Source organism: Notolepis coatsorum, assembly GCF_963971535.1.
Source record: "Notolepis coatsorum genome assembly, chromosome: 9".
In the NCBI taxonomy this organism is placed as follows: Eukaryota; Metazoa; Chordata; class Actinopteri; order Aulopiformes; family Paralepididae; genus Notolepis; species Notolepis coatsorum.
This window is the reverse complement of record NC_140173.1, coordinates 131599287-131621805: the sequence shown is the minus strand read 5'-3', so window position 1 is coordinate 131621805 and position 22519 is coordinate 131599287.

Genomic DNA, 22519 nt, shown 5'->3' with positions numbered 1-22519 from the left:
GGGAAAATATTAGTTTTAGATCATTTTAGGTATCACAAACACCGCACCAACCAACAATCAATTCGGTGGCAGTGTTGGAGAGAGAACTGCCGGGCAGTACTGGTGACCAACATCTTTGATGTACATGAAGACAATCCCAACATCCAAGTCCGGGAAGTTCAAGAACATGTGTGCATGCCCCCGATACTCAAAGGGTGAACAACGCGGATTTTCGGGAAGGGTGGAGGTGACAGAGAGCCTGCGTGCAGAACCTTTATTTCAGCGGGGACTGTACGTGTTTATTTGATGTTACTGTACGATATAAGTGTATTAAAAGATGGAGCTGTTACTGCGTGCAGAACCTTTATTTCAGCGGGGACTGTACGTGTTTATTTGATGTTACTGTACGATATAAGTGTATTAAAAGACGGAGCTGTTACTGCGTGCAGAACCTTTATTTCAGCGGGGACTGTACGTGTTTATTTGACGTTACTGTACGATATAAGTGTCTTAAAAGACGGAGCTGTTACTGCGTGCAGAACCTTTATTTCAGCTGGGACTGTACATCTTTATTTGACGTTACTGTACGATATAAGTGTGGGGAACATAGGACCTTTATTTCAGCATTTGGCGAGCCTTTATTTCAGATGGATACTATTGGCTTATTTCTCGCCAAGTGGGCAGCGCCTTGGTGCTGAAGTGTCATTCAAACTATCCTTACTTAAAGGCCCACTTGCATGTTGTATTTTTGTTCAATAAATAATGTGACTAGGCCAACAGTGACTTTCATGAAGAGGGAAAAAAAAGATTATCGAAATTGACCCAGTTTTAGCGTTTATCAAACATTTTGTCGACCCAACCACAACCACCACGCACATGGATATTTTAATACATGGTTCATAACGTGCGTGTGTCATCTTAATGATGACGTCGCACCAGGTACAGGGCAGCAGGGGGGCTCTGAGAGTCACAGGCAGGTAGTGGCAGGAAGTAGAGAGCCTTGCTACTACTAGCCGAGGATCTAGTATCTGTTTCACCTAACACTATTGCTCCGTGATCATAGCCATTTATCTCTAAAGCTAACCACTATTTGTAAAAGCCACAACCACGTTACCATATTTGTAAATACTAATGTAAATCATTGTGTCGTTGTACATATTGTGTATATAACGTTAGTAGCTAAGTTAGCTAGCTTGGTAGCCAGCATAGCATTCTCGAAACTCCTAACATGCCCCGATTTAAAATGGTTCTCTCCTCTTTGTATACCTTTGTCCTCACAAACAAAGTATTCTGCCAGGGAACTTATGGACACGACAGTAGTAACTTTAGTAGTTATAAGGTGTTTGAGCTTGTAACGTTAACGTTAGTTAGCTATCGTGGTAGACCCTTTCGTGACTGTGATGCACCGAGTGCTATCCGAGGGGCTGCTATCGTATCAACATGCCGTGACGTGTAGCTTGCTAGCCGGCATGATGCATGTGCAGTACTTTGCCCCACAGGTCTGAGAAGAAGCTGTGGACCTGCACATTTTACTTGTTCCCCAAACTCCTCTAAATGCCCCGATTTAAAATGGTTCACGACAGTAGACATAATGCTAATGTTAGCGGGGTAACGTTAACGTTAGCCAGAGCCATATAGCTAGCTTGGTACTATGACCCGGACGGGCATAAGGCGCGGCTCCGTACTGAACAACAGGCTGCCTAGTGGTACATGTAGTTCAATTTTTACGACATTAAAAACCTTATAACTACCTTGTTTCAACCAATTGTAGCTGGTCCATCGAAATCTCTCTGACGATTAAACCCATTTGCGTCTTGTAAGGCGTCCATTTGGATCAAGAAAATAGCTTTCTGCACTCGTCAAACTCCATTGTAGTGGATCAGAAGTAGGGAAAAGTTACCTGAAGTGACGTCACGGCACTGATAGCGTCTGCTAAGCTTTTTCATTCACTCCATACATGTTATATTTCGTATAGCTCTGCTCAGCGTCATATTGCAATACTCTTCATATCCAGTATTGAACTGAAATAAATTCACACATGTACCTTTACTACCACCATCTGTCTGGCCACACCCCCATCCGCTACCTACAAAAGCAGGGGTGTGGCCATACCATCAGCTCCTTCTTCAATTTTCATCACGTTGAGTGCCTGTTAACACCACTTTAAGTTGCTGAATTGTTTTGAAGAAAGTAGAAGATCAAGGAGCTACGTTGACATTATATCTTTGTTTTCTCTCTGACTATTTTCGAGAAAATACGGCGATAATGTCTTCGTCACTGGGGTGTCTGGAAGATGATGATCATTCTGACCTCCACCGACATTTTCGTATTAGGGGCTCGCGTCGCAGGTCTAATCCCCACCTGCAGTCCTCCAAGCTGCAGCTGGACAGGTATTACCTTCGGTTCTGCAGCTGGACTGTGCAGGAGGCGTCGGCTGCTGTGAGAAGCTGGCTACCTCTGGGTGAGTGATGTTTTTTGCTATGTGAGCGCCAGTTGTGTTGCTATGGGGGGTTAGCTGCACAATTTACGAAGGCCGGCCCCAGACTAGTATCCTTTTTTCTGCCTCTTAGACGGCAGAGGGAGGGTCCTGGTTTGAAGCCCACGGTAGTCAATCTAGTGGGCTGTGACCAAGGTCTGTGGTTAAAACCCGGGATCTTTTGGACGAGCGGATTCTTCTCTGTCATGTGAAGGCCCCATCTTTCAAGTTGAAAGTTACCCTCACGAGGAAAAGTGTGTTTGGTGCTTCTTTATCGGAAGCTCCACGCTCAAGTCGGCTGTAGCCTATGAAGGGATTGTGCCGACACCGCTGTATATCATGACATCATGAAGACGTTTGAGAGACTGGTCCTGCAACACCTCAAGCCCCTGGTGCGTGACTCCCTCGACCCCCTGCAGTTTGCATACCAGGCAAACATCGGGGTGGAGGATGCCATCATCTACATGCTCCACAGAGCGTACACGCACCTGGAGAAGCCGCGCAGCTCAGTGAGGATTATGTTCTTTGATTTCTCCAGCGCCTTCAACACCATCCAGCCGTCACTGCTAGCGGAGAAGCTCTCCGCGATGCAGCTGGAGCACGGCTTGGTGGCCTGGATCAAGGACTACCTCACTGAGAGGCCGCAGTACGTCAGACTAAAGGACAGTCAGTCTGACGTACTGGTGAGCAACACCGGCGCCCCCCAAGGAACTGTGCTGTCACCCTTCCTCTTCACCCTCTACACCTCAGACTTCTGCCGCAACTCAAGCGGGTGCCACCTGCAGAAGTTCTCAGACGACTCCTCCATCGTAAGCTACATCACAGACGATGATGAGGAGGAGTACAGAGCCCTGGTGGAGAGCTTCGTGGGGTGGAGCGACAGCAACCACCTCCAACTCAACACCAGTAAGACCAAGGAGCTGGTGGTGGACTTCCGGAGGGGCAAGAAGAGGCCCCCCCCGACTCCCATCACCATCCGAGGGGTGGATGTGGAGGTGGTGGACTCATATAAGTTCCTTGGGGTACACCTGAACAATAAACTGGACTGGTCGGATAACACAGAGGCCCTCTACAGGAAGGGACAGAGCAGGCTGTTCTTCCTGAGGAGACTCAGGTCCTTCAATGTGTGCAGCAGTCAATGTGTGCTGCAGTCAATGTACCAGTCTGTAGTGGCCAGCATCCTCTTCTATGCTGTGGCATGCTGGGGAGGCTACATCAACTCAAGGGACACCAACAAGCTCAACAAGCTGGTGAGGAAGGCTAGCTCCGTGGCGGGAGTCAAGCTACCTAGACTTGAGGTGATGGCAGAGAGGGGGATGATAAGGAAGCTGGCTGCCATCATGGAGAACCCTTACCACCCCCTCTACGACGAGCTAGTCAAGATGAGAAGCTCGTTCAGCCACAGACTCATTCCCCCCCGACACTCAACTAACCGCCTCAGTACTGTGTACTCAGTACTGTGTACTCAGTACAGTACTGTGATACTGTGAATAATGTATACTCAGTAGATAGTAAATTATAACATTACCTTATGCATACTGCACCTTATGTGACACTGTGAATAATGTGAATATTTTCTTTCCCAGCTAGTTAGATAGTAAATTATATTGACCAAATTGACCTAATTGTTTACACTGCCTGTGTTGTTATTACTACCTGTACCACCCCCCCCCTTCCCCCATGCTGCTATGATGCCTGAATTAACCCCAAGGGGATCAATAAAGGAATATCTTATCTTATCTTATATCTGCACCGTTCTGGAAACTGTGTTGATTTCTTTTTCTCTTCTCTCTTAGGATGAGGAGGTGAGTCAGATGGCGGCTGTCTGAAGTGCTGGCTTATTGTGTTCTCGTGTGCAGTTTCGGTGGTAGCTGCTTAGCTTGCGTGCTAGCTGGGTGAGCTAACTGTTAGCCAGTTAGCTGTTAGCTGCGGCGCCGGCTCGTTATGTTCACTAGGCCAGGAGCGTTAGCTTGTTGCTACCAGTCGGCCTTGAGTTGGCTGTTAGCTTATGCTACACCGTTGAACATTAGCCGTGAGGATAACAGGCCATAACACTCTGACTACGATGTCATCTTTGACAGAGGATGTTAGTCGGCCCTACACCGTGTTGCCCCGCCAGCGAGGACTTTCGTCAACATGGAGAGACCAGTGTTTGCAGTCCTCTCAGCCTGCGCTCATGGTATAGGTAAGAGTCCTTCTGGACACTTAACACCTCTTCCTTCCTTCCCTTCTAAATGTTTTGTAATAACGATGTTTTTTTCCAAAACGTATATTGCTGCACTACATTGGGGATACGACATGTCTTGTGTGTGAATTGTCTTGTCGCTGGTATAGTTTATCTCTACCTAGAAAATCGGCGTTGTTTTTTACGTGAGTAAAAATGAACTGGTTGGTTGTGATGAGAACTTGTGTGTTCATGTAACGTTAGTTAACGTGGTTGAGCTCACAACTACTAGCTATGCTTAGTGACATATGATCGAGGGATAAGTCCTTCTCTCAGCCTGTGATGACAATAAACAGGTAGCGTGTTCACATTAACAGGGGTACCTGTTCAACCTAGTCGTATCAAGGGAAGGTGGGGAGTGGTGATTCCCCCCGGTTCCCTGGGGCTTCCCCCCCTCCTCTCAAACATGTTTTGTTTACAATATATTGTTTCACTATGTTTGTGGGGATACGGTGTAATCCCTCAGCTTCTGCTGGGGTTGTGCTCCTGCTTGGGAAAAGATTTTTTTCCTAGGGAAAAGATTGTTTTGGTCGCTATCATGTGGACTTAGCAAGGCCTGTGGCCAATATTTAATCGAGGACTTGTGTCTTCTCTCGTTATGAAAAACAGTGTCTCCTCTTACGGTAGTGAGAGTGTACTTTTGCCTTTTTTGTTGTGATGGAGGGTTGTGTGTGTCGTTAAGACCCACAACTTGGTTAGGTGTTGGCCTACAGAAGTCACATGTGTAAGCTCTGGTACCGGGGCTCTTAAAGGGTCTGTGTTTTTCTTTGTAAAATTCAGATGGCAGGGTTCGCACATGAGTCTATGTGAAGCTGTTAAACGCTTCATGTAGCATGCTATGACTGGTGTCATGGCTCTACTTTGTCATTACATCGTATCAGGGGTGAGGGGTCATAAAGGGGTGAACTGGTAAAACCTTCCTCCCCTTTTTCTGATTGGTCAGGGGTTAAAAACCCCTGTCCTTCGGGCTTCCTGTCACGTTGCTGGATCAGCGCGTTACAGGGTAGGGGGGGGGGGTGTTTCCTGGTCCCACGCCATATTGGGCGGTGGACCACGGAAATTCCCCCGCCATAGAGTACGTCACTGGGCGCGTTTCTATTGGTAAGACTTCCATGGGTTATTCAGGCTCCATGTTATGGACCTCTGTTACAGGGAGTTTCAGAACCTCCTCCTCAGGGAGTTCAGAGCCTCCTCCTCAGGGAGTTTCAGAGCCTCCTGTGAGTTCAGACCCTCCCTCCCAGTGAGGGAGCCTCCTCAGAGTTTCAGAGCCTCCTCCTCAGATTGTCAAGGTGAGTAGAACTTAAAAAGAAGTTCTGCTCTGTTGTATGTGTATTGAGCTTGGTGGGTGATGCAACGCAATAGAGACGTTGTTTTTCTGCTCTGCTCCCTACTGGTAGTGTGTGTATTAGAATAGAATAGAATAGAATAGAAATACTTTTATTATCCCGTGGGAAATTTGGCACTGCAAATCGCTCAACATTTAAACATTTAGACAGGACAGGTCACGAAATAGAATAATAACACAAATCAATCAAGTTGCCTAGGATAAGAGTAGAGTAAAATAGAATAAAAAATTAAATAAGATATACAGAAATAAATACAGTAAAAATATACTGAGCATGGGGGAGGGGAGGGTACAGGTAGTAAAAAAAAAAACACACAGCAGTGTAAACAATTTGGTCAATATAATTTAACTATCTAACTAAATGAAATATATATTGGGTCAGAGCCTCCTCCTCAGGGTGTTTCAGAGTCTTCTCCTCTGGGAGTTCAGAGCCTCCTCTGTGAGTTAGAGTCTCCCTCTCAGTGAGGGAGCCTCCTCAGAGTTGCAGAGCCTCCTCCTCGGAGAGTCCTAATCCAATTGTTACATAGCTCAATGTTGCAATATGTCTTTTCAATCTATTGCTTACGTGGGAAGTCTCTCTGGGGGTTCCCCGTCCTCTTCTTTTTGGAGTAGGTGGACGGGGTATTGTTTAGGGTTTCCCTGACTCCTCACCTTAAAAGTCTGTTGAGTCATGGGTTTCCCCCCGTCATAGGGGTACGTCGCTCCCCGTCCCCTCTTATGAAGTATGGTTGACGGGGTGGTGTTTTCCCTCAGCCGTGTTGCATGGGACCCATGTCCGTATTTTTATCTTTTCTGTAGAAAATAAAAAATAAAAAAGCGGCTTCTTGTCGTTCTCCCAGGCGGCTTGGAGGAACGATATCTGGTGTCTTGTTAGACTATCCATTGATGTGTTTTGGGTCTCGACGTGTACATAGTGCTGGCCCTGGGTGCTTCTGATAGGAATCACACATGGGCTTGCGCGCCTTGGTTGCTCATCTTTAAAACAGCGTTTTTATGGGGCAACTGGGATGGAGTTTGTCTCTTCCGAGCGCCAGTTTACTAGGTTTGTCTCGACGAATTCTCGTTCATATCTGGGGGATGTTAACGGAATAGATCAAAGCATAGGTAGAGGGGTCTCACGCCCTTGGGGTGGGCCACCGAGCGCGGTATGAAAGGGACCGTCTGGGTGGCGCCCTCTATAATGTTTTGGATCGACACGCGTACCTACCCCTCTCCTAGTGTTGGGGATGTCGGCGTGATTAGGGCACAGGACTGATTCTGGTCACGCCAGTCCAGGTCAGTTAACCCGTTGTCCGCCGGGGACGCAGATCTGCTGTTCTGGTACCCTGAGGGACTTGTGCTTTTTTCGGGGGGGGGGGGGGGAAATGCCGGGTCGGCCCGGGTGTTGCAGGGTTTGACGTTATGGAGATGTTCGTGGTTGTGATTACTACGTATTACCCCTCACTGTTGCTTGGTCCATGTTGTGTTGTACCTTGCGCTGCGCTAAGGGGGCCTGGTCCTTCTCCATTCTTTTCGCCCCTCTCTTCTCCTGCTTAAGCATGGCTGGGAGGGGGCTGTTGAGGTGATTCTTATGGAACTCCTCTGGCATCCCTGTGTACGTCCCGGTCCGCCGGGCCCGGTCCGGAATTGTTTCGTCGACCCGTAGGCCTGGGATAACCCCTTTTTGAAAACTGAAACACTTGTACTGCGGTATAGCGAGTGTATACCCGCAGTTGTGTTTTGGATTTTTTTCTTGAGGGGTTATAGGAACAACCACCTCATGTTTGAACCAAGGGGGTGGTTGGTTCCCTGGTGTTTTGGAGCGGAGTCAACTCTCGAGTTAGGTCGTTTGAGTGTGCCCCCGCACGTTTCATGACGTCTGCCAATCGTGTCAGCCTTCTCTGCCTTGACCCCTCTAGAGAGTCGGGGGGGTTTTGTGGAGGCTGTGACATGGTGCACAACAATGCCAGCATACGCCCCTTCCGCCGGGGTGCTGTTTCAGCTGACCCCTTTGGCGCCTGTCTAGTCCGCAGTGCTCCAGGCTCAGGTCAAGTGCCTGTTGCCTGGATTGAGGGATCGACCTCTTCTGGGGGTCGTCTCCCCGGTGCGCTGCCTGCTCCCACTGTGGGTGTAGCCTCTTGAGTGCTTCAAGCTTACAGCCATGTCAACCTGAACATGCCAGATCTCGTTAGATTTCGGAAGCGGTATAGGTTCAGGCCTGGGTTGTACTTGGATGGGTGACTGCCTGAGTATACCAGGATCAGTGAGCTAGGCGGCGTGCTATAGGGGGGAAGGGCCTGCTCTTGGATGGGCCCTGTCCGAATATGCTGGCGATGTGGGGGGCGGTGTCACTAGTGACCGCCTGGTGAGGTCTCGATGCTGTGGCGTCATTGGCCTCTCCAGGCCCCCTTTTTTCCGGGGGGGTCCAGTCCCTTCTGGGTCTGGGTCCTCCTTCGCGCTCCGCTGCTACAGCCTTGCCACAGGGTTGGTTTTTTCTCTTGACCCCGTGATATTAGGGGTGGTAACGGGGGTTTGTTCCTTTCCGTTCGTTCCCTAGTGGCATGTGGGTTGTGCGTTTGTGTAGTCGTGGGTACGCCCCACGGTCTGCTCACCCTGTGCGTTGAGTTGCTGAAGTCTCCTCTTCGCGCAGTCGGATCCGACTTCCTCCCGTCCTCCGCTAGGGAGGTTCGGGGGGGCTCGGGTCCTCCCCTGTTCTGATGGTTGTGGGGAGCCTCAGCGGGTACATTTGTCGAGCTTAAGCTCTGCTCAGCTCCTGTGTTGCAATATGACGCTGAGCAGAGCTATACGAAATATAACGTACGGTTATGTATATAACCATAGTTATATGAGTATAGTGACGCTCAGCGTCAGGACTCACTGAGGACCCCTTGATCTTGCCTTGTGGTGAAAATTGGGAATTGATTGATTGATTGAAAACTTTATTAACAGATTGCAGAATGGGTACAATACAGTACAGCTCAATACACACAATTGTTAAGGGGATGCAGACCAGAGAAAGACTTTCATCTTGTTTACATCAGGGTCCCCCATTTTCAATTCATCAGGACATATATGACATACATGACATACAGATAGTCAGTACTGCTACATCTATACATTTATGACATACCAGATTTGCAAATACAGTACTGTTTGTGATACAGAAGGAGTCAAGAAAAGGGAGTATATACATTTGACGTAGAAACTGTACATTGGAGGAGGTTGGGTGGGGGGGGTTGGGTACATTGGGATATTGACAACCATACTGGGTAATTTACATTGGAGGTGGTTGGGGGGGGGGGGGGGGAGACACACTGTATAAACAAGCAAAACTGTACCTTGAGGGGGGGGGGAGGAGACACTGTACAAACAAACAAAATTGTACATTGGACTATTGACAAAACCATACTAGGTAAATGACTGTACATTGGAGGGGGTTGGGTTAGGATATTTACAGGGGCCAGTTTTGAATTGCAGTCTCCCGTAGGTGTCCCTTGAGAGAGGTTTTGAAAGTGGGTAGTGATCCACATTCCTTTACAGCTTTGGGTATAATGTGGCATAATTGCAAAACGTGTTTAGTCCCTTATTTGAGCCGAATCTGGGTTTAACATGATTTGTGGAGCTCCCTCTGGTGTTGTGATCGTGGTATTCACTGACCTTTGGGAAGTATTTTGACATGTACATGGGTACCTTGGTCGTGTAGTGTATCTTGTAGACCAGGCCCATTGCAAGTTGCTGTACTCTGTCGTCTACTCTAAGCCATCCTAGGTTGTCAAAGTGGGCAGGGGTGAGGTGGGTTCTAGGAGTAAGGTCAAGCAGTAGTCTGACCAGTTTGTTTTGAGATGTTTGTAATTTTGTTTTTAGCGCCTTTGAGGTGCTTTGGTACCATGAGGTGCAAGCATAGTCGTAGTACCCCTGAATGAGTGCTCCTGCCAGAGTCTTCAGGGTATTCTTGTTTACCAGAGAGGAGATCCGGTACAAGAATCGAGTTCGTTGGTTGACTTTTTTTATTACATTGGATGCCATTTTGTCACAGGAGAGATTAGCCTCTAGGATGGAACCCAAGTAGGTAATTTCATCTTTCCTTGTGACAATATTGTCACCCACTGTAACTGAGAAGCCGTCGGTCTTGCTGAGTTTGTTATTTGAACCGAAGAGAATGGACTCTGTTTTGCCCATGTGTAATGATAGTTTGTTATCAGCAAGCCATATGCAGATTCTGCCTAGTTCCGACCTGAGGGTTTTTTCAACCTGTAACTTGTTCTTGTCAGAGACCAGCAGGGCTGAGTCGTCCGCAAACAGGAACAAGTTGCAGTCACAAGCTGACGACATGTCATTTGCATAAATTAGGAACAGTAGCGGTCCTAGTATGCTTCCTTGTGGAACACCACAGCTCACTGTGAGGGGGGGGGATAGGGTACCGTTTACCTCCACCATCTGTTCCCTCCCCTCAAGGTAGGATTGCATCCAGCTCACCAATTGCTTTTAGCTTGTCAATCAGAATGGAGTGATTGACCGTGTCAAAGGCCTTTTGTAGGTCCAGCATGACCATGCCGCAGTATTTGCCTGCGTCCACCTCTTATTTGATGTGGTCATTCAAATAGAGAAGGCATGTGTCAGTGGAGTGGGATGTTCTGAAGCCAGATTGGAATTCGTAGATTAGATTTTTTTCTGCTAGGTACTTTTCGACCTGTTCATAGACTATTTTTTCCATGACTTTCGATATGGAGGTGAGAATAGAAACAGGGCGGTAGTTGCCTGGGTCTAATTTGCTGCCCTTTTTGTGCAGAGGGGTCACCCTCGCAATTTTGAAGTCCTTGGGGACGTGTCCCTGTTTTATGGAGAGGTTTATTATGTGTGTGATGATTGGGGTGATGGCGGCTGCAGAGTCTCTGAGGAATTTGGAGGGGATGTTGTCATGGCCAGTGGCCTTGTTAGGTTGGAGGGCGCTCAGTTTATTGAGTACCTCATCTGTTGTTACCATTTCCAGCTTGAAGTCGTCCTTGCGGACCCCTAGGTTTTTGTAGTAAGCTACTATGTGTTCTACCCCATAAAGCCCTGAGTGGGAGGGTAGTTTGTTTACCAGTGTTGTGGCTATGTTTGTGAAGAAAATGTTTAAGTAATTGGCTACATCCAGCTTGTCTGTGATGAGCGTGTTGTCCGTTTTTATGTTTATGTTTGAGAATCTGGTTTTAAGTTTTTTACTGCATCCTAGTTGATTATTGAGTAATTTCCAAAGTGCACGTGGTTTGTTTTTGTTTTCCTCAGTTTTGTCATTGATGAAATTCTTTTTTGCAGTTTTGATCAGTTGAGTTTACGTCGTTTCTTAGTCTGTTTCTTTCTAGTTTGAGTTCAGTCACGTGGGCTTGGAGTTCACTGCTCGTGCTTTTAGTAAGCTTTGACTGACTTTTACGAAACTCAGAGCATTTTTTGTCTCTGGTTTTCATAGCGGCCAGTATTTCGGGAAGGAGCTGATGGTATGGCCACACCCCTGCTTTTGTAGGTAGCGGATGGGGGTGTGGCCAGACAGATGGTGGTAGTAAAGGTACATGTGTGAATTTATTTCAGTTCAATACTGGATATGCAATATGACGCTGAGCGTCACTATACTCATATAACTATGGTTATATACATAACCGTACGTTATTTGTGCATGGACCTTTTTAACCCTTTCTGAGTGGAATTTCCGGCGTCAAATGGAAAAAAATAAATAATGAAAATAGATACCAATGATGTAAACTACCCATAATTGAAGAGTAGGGTTTAACCTGCAAGTTGGCTTTTAAATATGACTGTGACGGCGATGGAGAGTGGCTGACGAAGCCACCCTGAGCCTGTTCGTTTCCGACACTGAAGATGAGGATTTTGGTGGTTTTAGTACGCAGGAAGAAGACGAAGATGAGGATTAATGACTTGACTTTTCTGGTTACAGCCGTGTACTGCAGTGAAAGGGTTAACGTGTGCCTTGGTCATAAGATCTGCCTATCATTTATTTTTATTTCTACTGTCCCAGTTTTGATATATTATACATGAATAGGGGTGGCATTCCCGTCGCCGTGCATGGCGGTGTGAGTGGCGCGCGGGCTGTTTTGTGTTTTCCTTTGATCATGGTGTGTATGCAGCAGGACCTGTCTGTCGCGGAGGTCTTTAATTGGCATGATGCAACACTCAATGTTAGCGCGTGTGTGTGTGCCTAAAAGCACAGCAGAGAATTATGGCATCATTAACCGAACTCAGTCAAAGTTTTGCTTGCGGTGGTTGCAATTCCCCCTCCTCCTCACAGTCCTCGCAGCCAGTCATCCACGGAGCGAGAGTTAAAATACGTACATGGCTATAAGCTTCTAAAACGATTTAATAGGCTAAACTTCGTTTTAAATTCTTTAATTCACATTTGTTTATTTCATAAAAGTTTTCCCGACATAATGCTATACCTGCCCCGACCAGATCCGTGACTCCGTTGCGATACAGATGAATTATCTTCTCAAAATAGTATAAGTGGCTATCTTTTAATGCGTATTTTACCACTGGTTGAAAACCACTGCTGTAGATCACTGCCGGTACATGCGCTGGGGTGGCAAGCCTTTATCGCTACCGGGGAACATAGGACCCGGGGAACATAGGACCTTTATTTCAGCATTTGGCAAGCCTTTATCGCTACCGGGGAACATAGGACCTGGGGAACATAGGACCTTTATTTCAGTGGGGAACATAGGACCCTTTTTTTGTTCGGGAGCATTCAGGAGCGGGCGGGACCGGGGAACATAGAACCTTTATTTCGGGAGTGGGGAACATAGGACCCTTTCTTTTTTTTTAAAGCGGGGAACATAGGATCCGGGGAACATAGGACCCGGGGAACATAGGGATGACCCCAGTAAATGTAGCGCCAGCTAATGTCAGAAATGCACTAGGCTACGCTTCTGTGATAAGTTAACAAGACATGCATCTCTGTATTTAGACATGCAACATTCACACATGCATGTTTCAACAACTGGAGCCCATGCTTATAAGCTGAGTGCTGCGTTAACTGAGGCCACATACAGTACAAGGTTCTCTGAGTTGGCTAGCAGTTTTAATTGTTTCAACCTTTAAAAAAAAAGATTATGATAATATCCCCAAAATATATGCAGTTCTCTATGGGTTAATAATTGGCGTGCTCTCAACAAATAATTGTCTTTCAAATTAATTACCAATACAGTGTCACTTGTGAAAGACGTTGGCTCGACTCCACACTTTTGTAGTTTCTTTGACATTTTCTCACCTCTGTATTCCTCCACCTCTCTCTAGATGCTGTATCAGTTACCCCTCCATTACAAACAGGTATACAATAGGACCGAGGCACTCTTGTTTTCCTTTATACACCAGCACACATTTCTCCTCTCGCCTGCCATCCGACAACCCTTTATTAAAGCTTTAGGTGTCCCTTTTGAGCTCCGATGCTCGGTGAGAAATGAAAGAATGTAACACTTTTGGTCCTCACCCCTCCCACCGAAGCATCCACCCCCCGCCCCCCCCCCCCGCACCCTACCACTACCACCCTTAATGGGCTCTTGTTTAATACCATGCTCCAAGTGAACATCATAATTCCACTTCTATGAATGAGTGGAGCTTGTTTGTGTTACATATTGATCCACTCCCTTTTGTGTGGCCTTCCAAGCCCGCGATAATTAACATCCTCCATTAGAGAGTTTGCCAAGCTAACGTCGTCCCCCATTAACAGTCGCAGTGCCGTGTTCTTTTCAGAAAACATTCATTTGGACGATCTTTATTTTTTAAATTTTTTCTATACAAAGAACAGAATAAGGTAATAGTGGAAATACTTTTCAATGCACTGTGCAATGCAACTTCTCTTTTCCCACTTTGATGTTGTCAAAAGTAATCTATTACCTCCCAGTCAACTACAAACAGCTTTTCCGCCACTTTATTCTCGACAAAGTAAAATGCAGCAAAATAATTCCTGTGCTCCCTCTTCACTTGCATACCTTCATCTGACATCTATATTAAGATTAAACTGGATTTTGAAGAAGCACACATTGACAATGTCGACATGCAGTGACACAGATATGCGATGGGCGGCACACATAGGAACACATACATGCAATTTTTTTTGGGTCGCAGAGGAAATTTCGTCTCTGCGCTTGACCCATCCCGTCGTCCTTCCCCCCAAGGGCAGCCGGGACCAATCCAAGTGCTCCTGTCCGTCTTCGTCAGGGACGCGACAGCGTTAACTATCTGTTCTGCATGTTTTTCCATTGGATTTATATTCTGGAGGGGAAACCCTTGCGAGCATGTGGAGAACATGCAAACTCCACACAGAAAGGCCGGGGAGATACCCCACCTGGGTACCTGGCAATGCGGCAACCTGGTCCCCAAGCAAGAATCGAACCCTGGACCTTCTAGCTATGAGGCGACAGTGTTAACCACTACACCACCGTGCCGCCATCTACAGCCCGTCTACGATTTTTCTCTCTACGGTTTTTACTTTCACGGTTTACTCTTTACGTATGCTCTGGCAGACAAAGATATCATTTCTACTGTGAAGGACACTAGAAAACCGCAGCCGCCCTGGGCTCAGCATCTGACCCCAAAGCCTGGTGTAGCGCTACTGATATAATGAGATTGTGGAGAGCGGCCAATGCCAGTATAGGCTCTCGGTTGCCGCATCGAAAAAACAGCGGCTTCCCCTGCACGTGCATCCCGCAGAAACGCATCCTCCTCTTCTTCCTCTCTGACCCGCGCGGATGTGTGTGCCGGGATGAGCGTGTGTCGCGCTGACCTTTCCGACCATCCACTGTCTAGGAGAATAAAATAAGGGGAGCGTACGAGACGAAGGGAGGTGACAGAGTAAAGTGCTCACCCCCGAGCCATTATGATTAACCATCAGCAGTTTTTGTGTAATCATCGACAATGTTCGCTCTGCAGAATCCCATATGGAAAGAGCTGGGGAGAAAAATCAATCACATTATATTACTGTGGACATGCTTTATTGACCTCTGTTGGTGTTCACACATTTCATACTTGATTTGTATCCCGTGGCCGGCGGTTGGAACAATGCAGGCAATTTGGGGCGATGAGGAAAAATAGGCCAGCATTTTAGAACCCGGCGCCCGTGCTTGCGGTTTTGAGTGCTACTTTAGAAAAAGAGTGACCTATTTCAATGCACTTCCTCCATACGTGTTAAATATGAAATACGGAAGTGTTGGATAAAGCTGTGCCCTCATTCAGGGTCGTCGGGCAGCGTTTGGTCAGCAGTCTGAGCTGTTGTGAGCAGCAGTGTGGTTAAGACTGTGTATGTCTCAGAGAGCACTCTGCCGGAGCTCACACAGACAACTGTAAATAAGAGTTGGATGTCTCATTATCTGAACACCCTAGTCTTGACAGCTGCATTCATCCTAAATGCATTGTATCTAAAGGTTAAGAGTAGTTACGGGGAAAGTAATGTATTATTAAAATACCTTTCGGTGTGAAGTACCTTTTGATATATTTTCCTTGGTACTGAAAGCAGCATTCGGTTGAAATGTAGTCATTTGGAAGCCCATTTCTCTCAGGCTTTATTCGCCCTCTCTCCCTATCTCACGATTTATACAGGGAGAGTGAAGAGTTTGCACATGTTAAGAAACAGAGACAGCAAACAGAAGATTGTTATAGTCAGAACGTTCTGGTTCCCTGGCTGTATATGTTAGAGTGACCATATTTAGATTTCCAAAAAAGAGGACATGCTGGCCCCAGCCTCGAGATACTTAATGATACTTTGCACAATCGAAGGGGGCATGGCCACCTTCATTTCACTATGTCTCGTGTATGTATGTGATGAATAAACCTCTTGAATCTTGAATCTCTACTCTCTAATAGCTCCTTGGAGTGACACTGGATAGTACTCTATCTTGGTCAAACCACATCACTAACATTGTCTCAAAGATGGGAAGAGCTGTAGGCATTGTTAGAAAATGTGCTTATTTTGTTGATCGTCCTCTTCTACGTCAGATTATTCAGAGTCTAGTCCTCCTGTGTCATGTTGATTATTGTTCTGTGATCTGGTCATCTGCCACCAAAGGTGAGATCAGGAGACTACAGGTAGTCCAGAACAGGGCAGCATGGTTGGCGTTGGGTTGCTCACTAAGGTCCAATGTCAACCGTATGCATGCTGGTCTCTCCTGGCTCACAGTTGAAAAACGGTTATCGTCTAACTCACTTGTATTGTGTAAATCAGTCATTAACAGCAAGACTCCATATTTTGTGGTTGAGCAACTTGTTTACAGAAGCTCTATACAAGACCATAATACAAGAGGGGCCAGAAATGGTCAGTTTGTACTCCCTCGTCCTAGAACCAATGCTTTAAAGCGGTCTTTTATTTATAGGTGCATAACACTCTGGAACAACCTACCTAGTTATCTCTACACTTTTAGAAAATCGATTTTTTAAAAGAAACTCAAATCTCAATTACAGCTGTTGCCTTAATTCGTGCATGGGTTTTTGCCTATTAGCCTACAAGTTCTCATTTTGTATCTTTAAAAATTGATATTTATTGTATGTTTTAGTTAATTGTTTTGTTTTTTATTTCTATCTATAGCATCTGTGAAAGTAGCTTATTTGCTATATACTAAATCCTTGTTTTTATCTTTTGTATTGATCTATGCATTATCCTTAATAATTTTTTTTTTTTAATAAAATACTCAAAGTTTACTCAAATATGCCGGCCATTTTTTACTTGAACTTGAGGACTGCATACTTTTTTTGCAAAGCTTATCTTTATACGTTATGCTTATAGCACATGCATAAGCCTGGTCTCCTTTGAAAGATAACATTCTGAAGTTACTAATGCAAAAAAGGAAAATCACGGGTAACACTTTATAATAACACTCAGTTATAAGACTTTTATAGGGTATTTGTAGATAATGAACTAATCATGAACAAACCATTTATATACATTCGTAAATTATTATTAAATCATCTATAACTATATTTGTATAACATTTACAAATTAGTTCTACATTATTTATAACTCATTATCAACATTGTTTGTACTTGATTTGTTCATCATTAAATAATAATAATCTACACATTTGTAGATGCTTTGAAAAATGGATATGAAAAAATGACTATACTGTACCTCCATTTATTTGTTCATGTTCAACAAATGATTTGTTAAGACATTCATAAAACATCTATAAATCATTTGCAGCCTATTCATCATTAACAAATGTCTAATAGTTTGTTTATTTGTGGACTTTTATGAATACACACAAAGAAATGACCAGACATGTCTTTTCATGTTTAACAAATGAAATGAGGACAAGTACAAAAACTATAAAAACAGATTGACATGGGCGGCTACGTGGCGTAGTGGGCAAGGCGCTCGCCACGAATGGGGAGACGCTGGGCTCGCCTGTTCGAGCCCAGCGCTCCACATTGCTTTCAGTTTAGCTGGTCGTTCATACTAATACACATTGGCCGTATTAGGGGGTGGGAAACTGATGGGTGGGGATCGGGCGTTGTGGACAGCGACTCCTACAGGTCGGTTGGTGCGCCTGCGCAGTAGAATCAGGAAGTGTCGTGGGCAGCGTGAGCCTCCCACGCGTTACTCCTCGCCACTGAGAGATCGAGCTGCGCAGGTGAAAAGATGCGACTGCTGTTACCTCAAGTACCGGAGGGGACTTGTGCTATGTATGACTTAGTCCACATTGCAGCCGGCTTGTGGGAGGCAAGAAACAGCGTTCGTGACAGGGGAGGGTTGAATTGGATGATACGAAATTGGGATGGGAGAAAATATAGAAAATGGGAGAAAAAGTGGATAAAAAAAAAACCAGATTGACATATATTATGAGATCACAAAAAAATATGTATTTATTGACTTACGTAAAGCATTTGACACAATTGATCATTCCCTGCTTTTACAACAAATGGAACGGTATAAGAGGTGTCACTCATCATTGGTTAAGAAGTTATTTAGATCAGTGGTTCTCAACTGGTCTAGCCTCAGGACCCAACATTTTCCTTAGTCATTAAGTCGCGACCCAATTTTTTTTTAACCACTCTGATTTATAAAAAAAAATAAAATCAGTAATACACAATCTTTCATGCACTGTTAAAAACATGAAATAAACACAAAAAAGTGCAACAAAAGTGCAACTAGGGCTAAAAACCCAATGAAATAAAATAATAATAAATAATATGCTGCTTCTCTCAGACTTCTTAGCCTAAATTTGGGGGAACTAATGGGATAAGGGGTTGCAACAAAAGTGCAACTAGGGTCTGGGGTGATGGTAGACAAAGCAACTCTGAGGTTGTGCTCAATGTCCAATCTGTTCCTCTGCTTAGTCTTCAGCTGGACCAGAGCTGAGAAGCCACTTTCACAAAGATAGGTAGTGCAAAAAAAAATTGAAAAAGAAAGAAGTTTGTAATTTTTTTTTATTATACTTTTTTTTAACACACACATCCGCGACCCATTCAAAATGGCCCCGCGACCCACCAGTTGAGAAACACTGATTTAGATAATAGGTTTCAATATGTAAATATTAATAATACAGAATCACATCTTAGAAGAGTAACTTGTGGTGTTCCACAGGGTTCCGTATTGGGACCCAAGTTATTTATACTTTATTTAAATGATATTTTTACAGTATTGAATATTTTGAAAATTGTTACGTTTGCTGATGATACTAATTTACTTTGTTCAGGGGAGGACATAAAATAATTATTGAAAACAGTAAAATGGTTTGATAGGAATAAGTTGTCTCTTAATGAAAACAAAACAAAATGTATGGTATTTGGTGGTGTTCCTACCGACTGTGAAATTAAACTGAATTTAAATGGAACCGAAATTGAAAGAGTATATGAAACAAAATTCTTAGGTGTGATTATAGATCACAAACTCTGTTGGAAGCCACATATACAATATATCAAAGTTAAATTAGCCAAATCTGTTGGCATTCTGTACAAAACGAAAGGTTATCCTATAATATAGTTATATGAATACTGGCTGAGCGTCTCGCTCTGCCATATTGAGATAACTCTTATCTCCTAGGGGAGCTCCAGTAGCTCACCGCGTACCTCGGACGCCATTTCGGCGTCGGGGACAACCGTGCGCGTCAAGGATCTGGGGTACACGAGTTCGACTCCCGGACTCGCCGTATTTTCTCAGAGTGTCTTTCCCCCGATCTATACCCCATTCAACCTGTTTCTGTCAGTCATGCTTGACCAGAAAAAGCGATAAACGCTAAAAGAACCAGCTGACTGGTCAAAGTTAAAAAAAAAAAAAAAAATTATCTCCTAGCACTTAATGTGCTCACGAAACAAACAAATGCACTCACATGCACGTGACCAGGCCATGCCCCTGCGTCTCCCTATATGACGCCGGAAATGGTCACGCTCAACCTTCCTACGAACGATTTCCATACACGGAAAAACCATCCAAGGGACCTCAGGGCACTAAGAGCGAGACGCTCAGCCAGTATTCATATAATTAGGTTATAGGATAACATTTCGTTATATAGCATTACTGGCAATCGCGTCTCGCTCTGCCATATTGAGATAAGGGGCAGAGCGGACGCGTGGCCCGACAAGTGTACGCCCTGAGGGCCCGTACGCCCCAGCCAGGGAGGAGGGGAGTCCCGTCCACCCGCCCGTCCTAACGAAGGGGGGGGAGGCAGTCAACTCCACCAAAGTGCGAAAAAAGGGGGAACCAGGCACCCCTGAAAACACACAGCACAGGCGGGACCACGTGTGACACAGCACCCTGTGGCACACACCCACACACCCCTGCTAGCCCACCAAATGGTGGGACGCAGGAGAGGTCCCAGCCCTCAGAACCGCCTGGGAGACAGAACCCCCAGTCATGTCCACAAGGTAAAACTTAACGAAGGGACCCGGGGAGGACCAGGAGGCCTCAGCACAGATGTCCTCCACGAGGCCCCCCCTAACAGGGCAGCAGCCCGAGGGGGGACCTGTCCAGCCAACGTGTAGCAAAGGGCAACACCCTCGCACAACCAATGTGCTTGGACAGCGCCTCACCCGCGCGAGGGCCACCGTAACAAACAAACAGTTGAACGCAAGCCCTGAGATCCCGAGTCCGACTGAGGTAAACCCCCAGTGCACGGACAGGACACAACAGGTAAAGGCCCGCCTCCAACTCACTAGCGTGAGGAGGCGGACGAACGCCTGAACCACAATATCCCTGGAGCGAAAAGAGCTCCAGATATTCTTTGGCACGAAGACTGGATTAGGCCTCCGAGTCGCACCGCTATCGGCCGAATAGACAGGCACTCAGGCCGCACCGAGAGAGCACACAGCTCACCCACGCGCTTAGCGGAGGTGATGGCTAAAAAGGAACACGTTCTTTTTTTTTTATCCACTTTTTCTCCCATTTTTCTATATTTTCTCCCATCCCAATTTCGTATCATCCAATTCAACCCTCCCCTGTCACGAACGCTGTTTCTTGCCTCCCACAAGCCGGCTGCAATGTGGACTAAGTCATACATAGCACAAGTCCCCTCCGGTACTTGAGGTAACAGCAGTCGCATCTTTTCACCTGCGCAGCTCGATCTCTCAGTGGCGAGGAGTAACGCGTGGGAGGCTCACGCTGCCCCCGACACTTCCTGATTCTACTGCGCAGGCGCACCAACCGACCTGTAGGAGTCGCTGTCCACAACGCCCGATCCCCACCCATCAGTTCCCTCTAATACTGCCAATTGTATTAGTACGGACGACCAGCAAAACTGAAAACAATGTGGAGAGCTGGATTCGAACACGCAAACCCAGCGTCTCCACATTGGTGGCGAGTGCCTTGCCCACTACACCACCTAGCCGCCAAAAGGAACACGTTCTTAAAGACAGCCGATCCAATGGCGCCTGCTCAAGAGGCTCAAACGGGGCCTCCGACAACCGGCCCAGGACCAGTTGGAGGTCCCACTCGGAGAGCAACGCACTGCTAGCTGGCCTCCCGGCCACTGCCACCAAGCCTCTTCAACTCATTCAAAACGCAGCGGCCCGCCTGATCTCAAACCTACCGAAGTCGGCCCATGTCACCCCACTTCTTAGGGACCTGCACTGGCTCCCCATTGCTGCACGTATCCGCTTCAAGGCCCTCGACCTAGCATACCGTGCGGCAAAGGGAACCGCTCCCGCCTACCTCCGGTCAATGGTCTCTAACTACACACCCTCAAGACCCCTACGCTCTGCATCTTCTGGCCGCCTCAGATCTACTCCTATCCAAGCTCCCGGAGGGTCATCAAAGAGAAGCCGCCTATTCTCAGTCCTTGCCCCACAATGGTGGAATGAACTACCCATCCCAGTTAGGACAGCCGAATCCCGTCCAATCTTTCGCCGTCGACTAAAGACTCACTTCTTCAACCATTATCTGAAATGATTAAAAAAAAATAAAAATAAAAATCTAACCCCGACTAACCTTAATGTCATGCACTTGTCCTAATAAACTAACCTACACTGTAACACGCAACACTTTGATGAACATTGTTACTCAGCTGAGTTATACCCTTCTTGCTGTCTTGTCGCACAGAACTTGTAAGTCGCTTTGGATAAAAGCGTCAGCTAAATGACTAAATGTAAATGTAAATGTAAATGAGACAGAGAACATTCCACAGGCTTGAGACGCCGAGCACCAAGCAGGAACGTTTCACGAGAGGGTGGCTGAACAATGTTCTGCCCCCACACTCGACCATACGCCACTTCCCAGCGTAAGCCGCGGCAGTGGACGGAGCGTGCGTGTTCCGGATAGCGTTAACCACAGAAAAGTCAAGACGCATCCCCACCAGATTCACACTTTCAGCAGCCAAGCCTAGAGGCTGCCCCAGAACTGGAGGCAGAACAGGAGTTCCGCGTGCCTGAGAGAGGGCCCGCGGTGACCACGGAACAGGCCACGGCGGGGCCACCAAGACCTGAATCAGGGCCGGGGACCACACAGCTGAGCCCCGGCCCGGCGCGACCAGGATCAAGTCCCGCGCTCCCGACGTACCCCATAAAAACGCTGTTTCAATGATGAGCAACCAAGGCGCGCAAGCCCATGCGTGGTTCCTATCAGAAGCACCCAGGGCCAGCACTATGTACACGTCGAGACCCAAAACATATCAATGGACATTCTAACAATAACCCAGATACCGTTCCTCCAAGCCGCCTGGGAGAACGATAAGAAGCCGCTTTTTTCACAGGCTGAATGATAGAGGGCCCAACCCCCCGACCAATCAGAAAAGAGGGAAGGAGGGGTTTATCCGGTCGCCCCCTCATGATCCCATACCCCGTATAAATTATGATAGTAAACAAGCCACGATGATACCTATGTAGCCAGCATGCTAATGGAGCAGCGTAGATCCTAACAGGATAAGCTAACCCAACGCACGCTAGCCACAGACGACAACACGTCTGCGAACAGGGTTTATAACAAGGCAGAGGTTTATGTGTAAACACGACACCCACGTTTCATGTTTCAAGAAAAAAACACAGAAGATCGAGAGAGAGGGTCTATAAGACCGTGGTACAAGCTACACACACAAGTATTTCTGCAGGC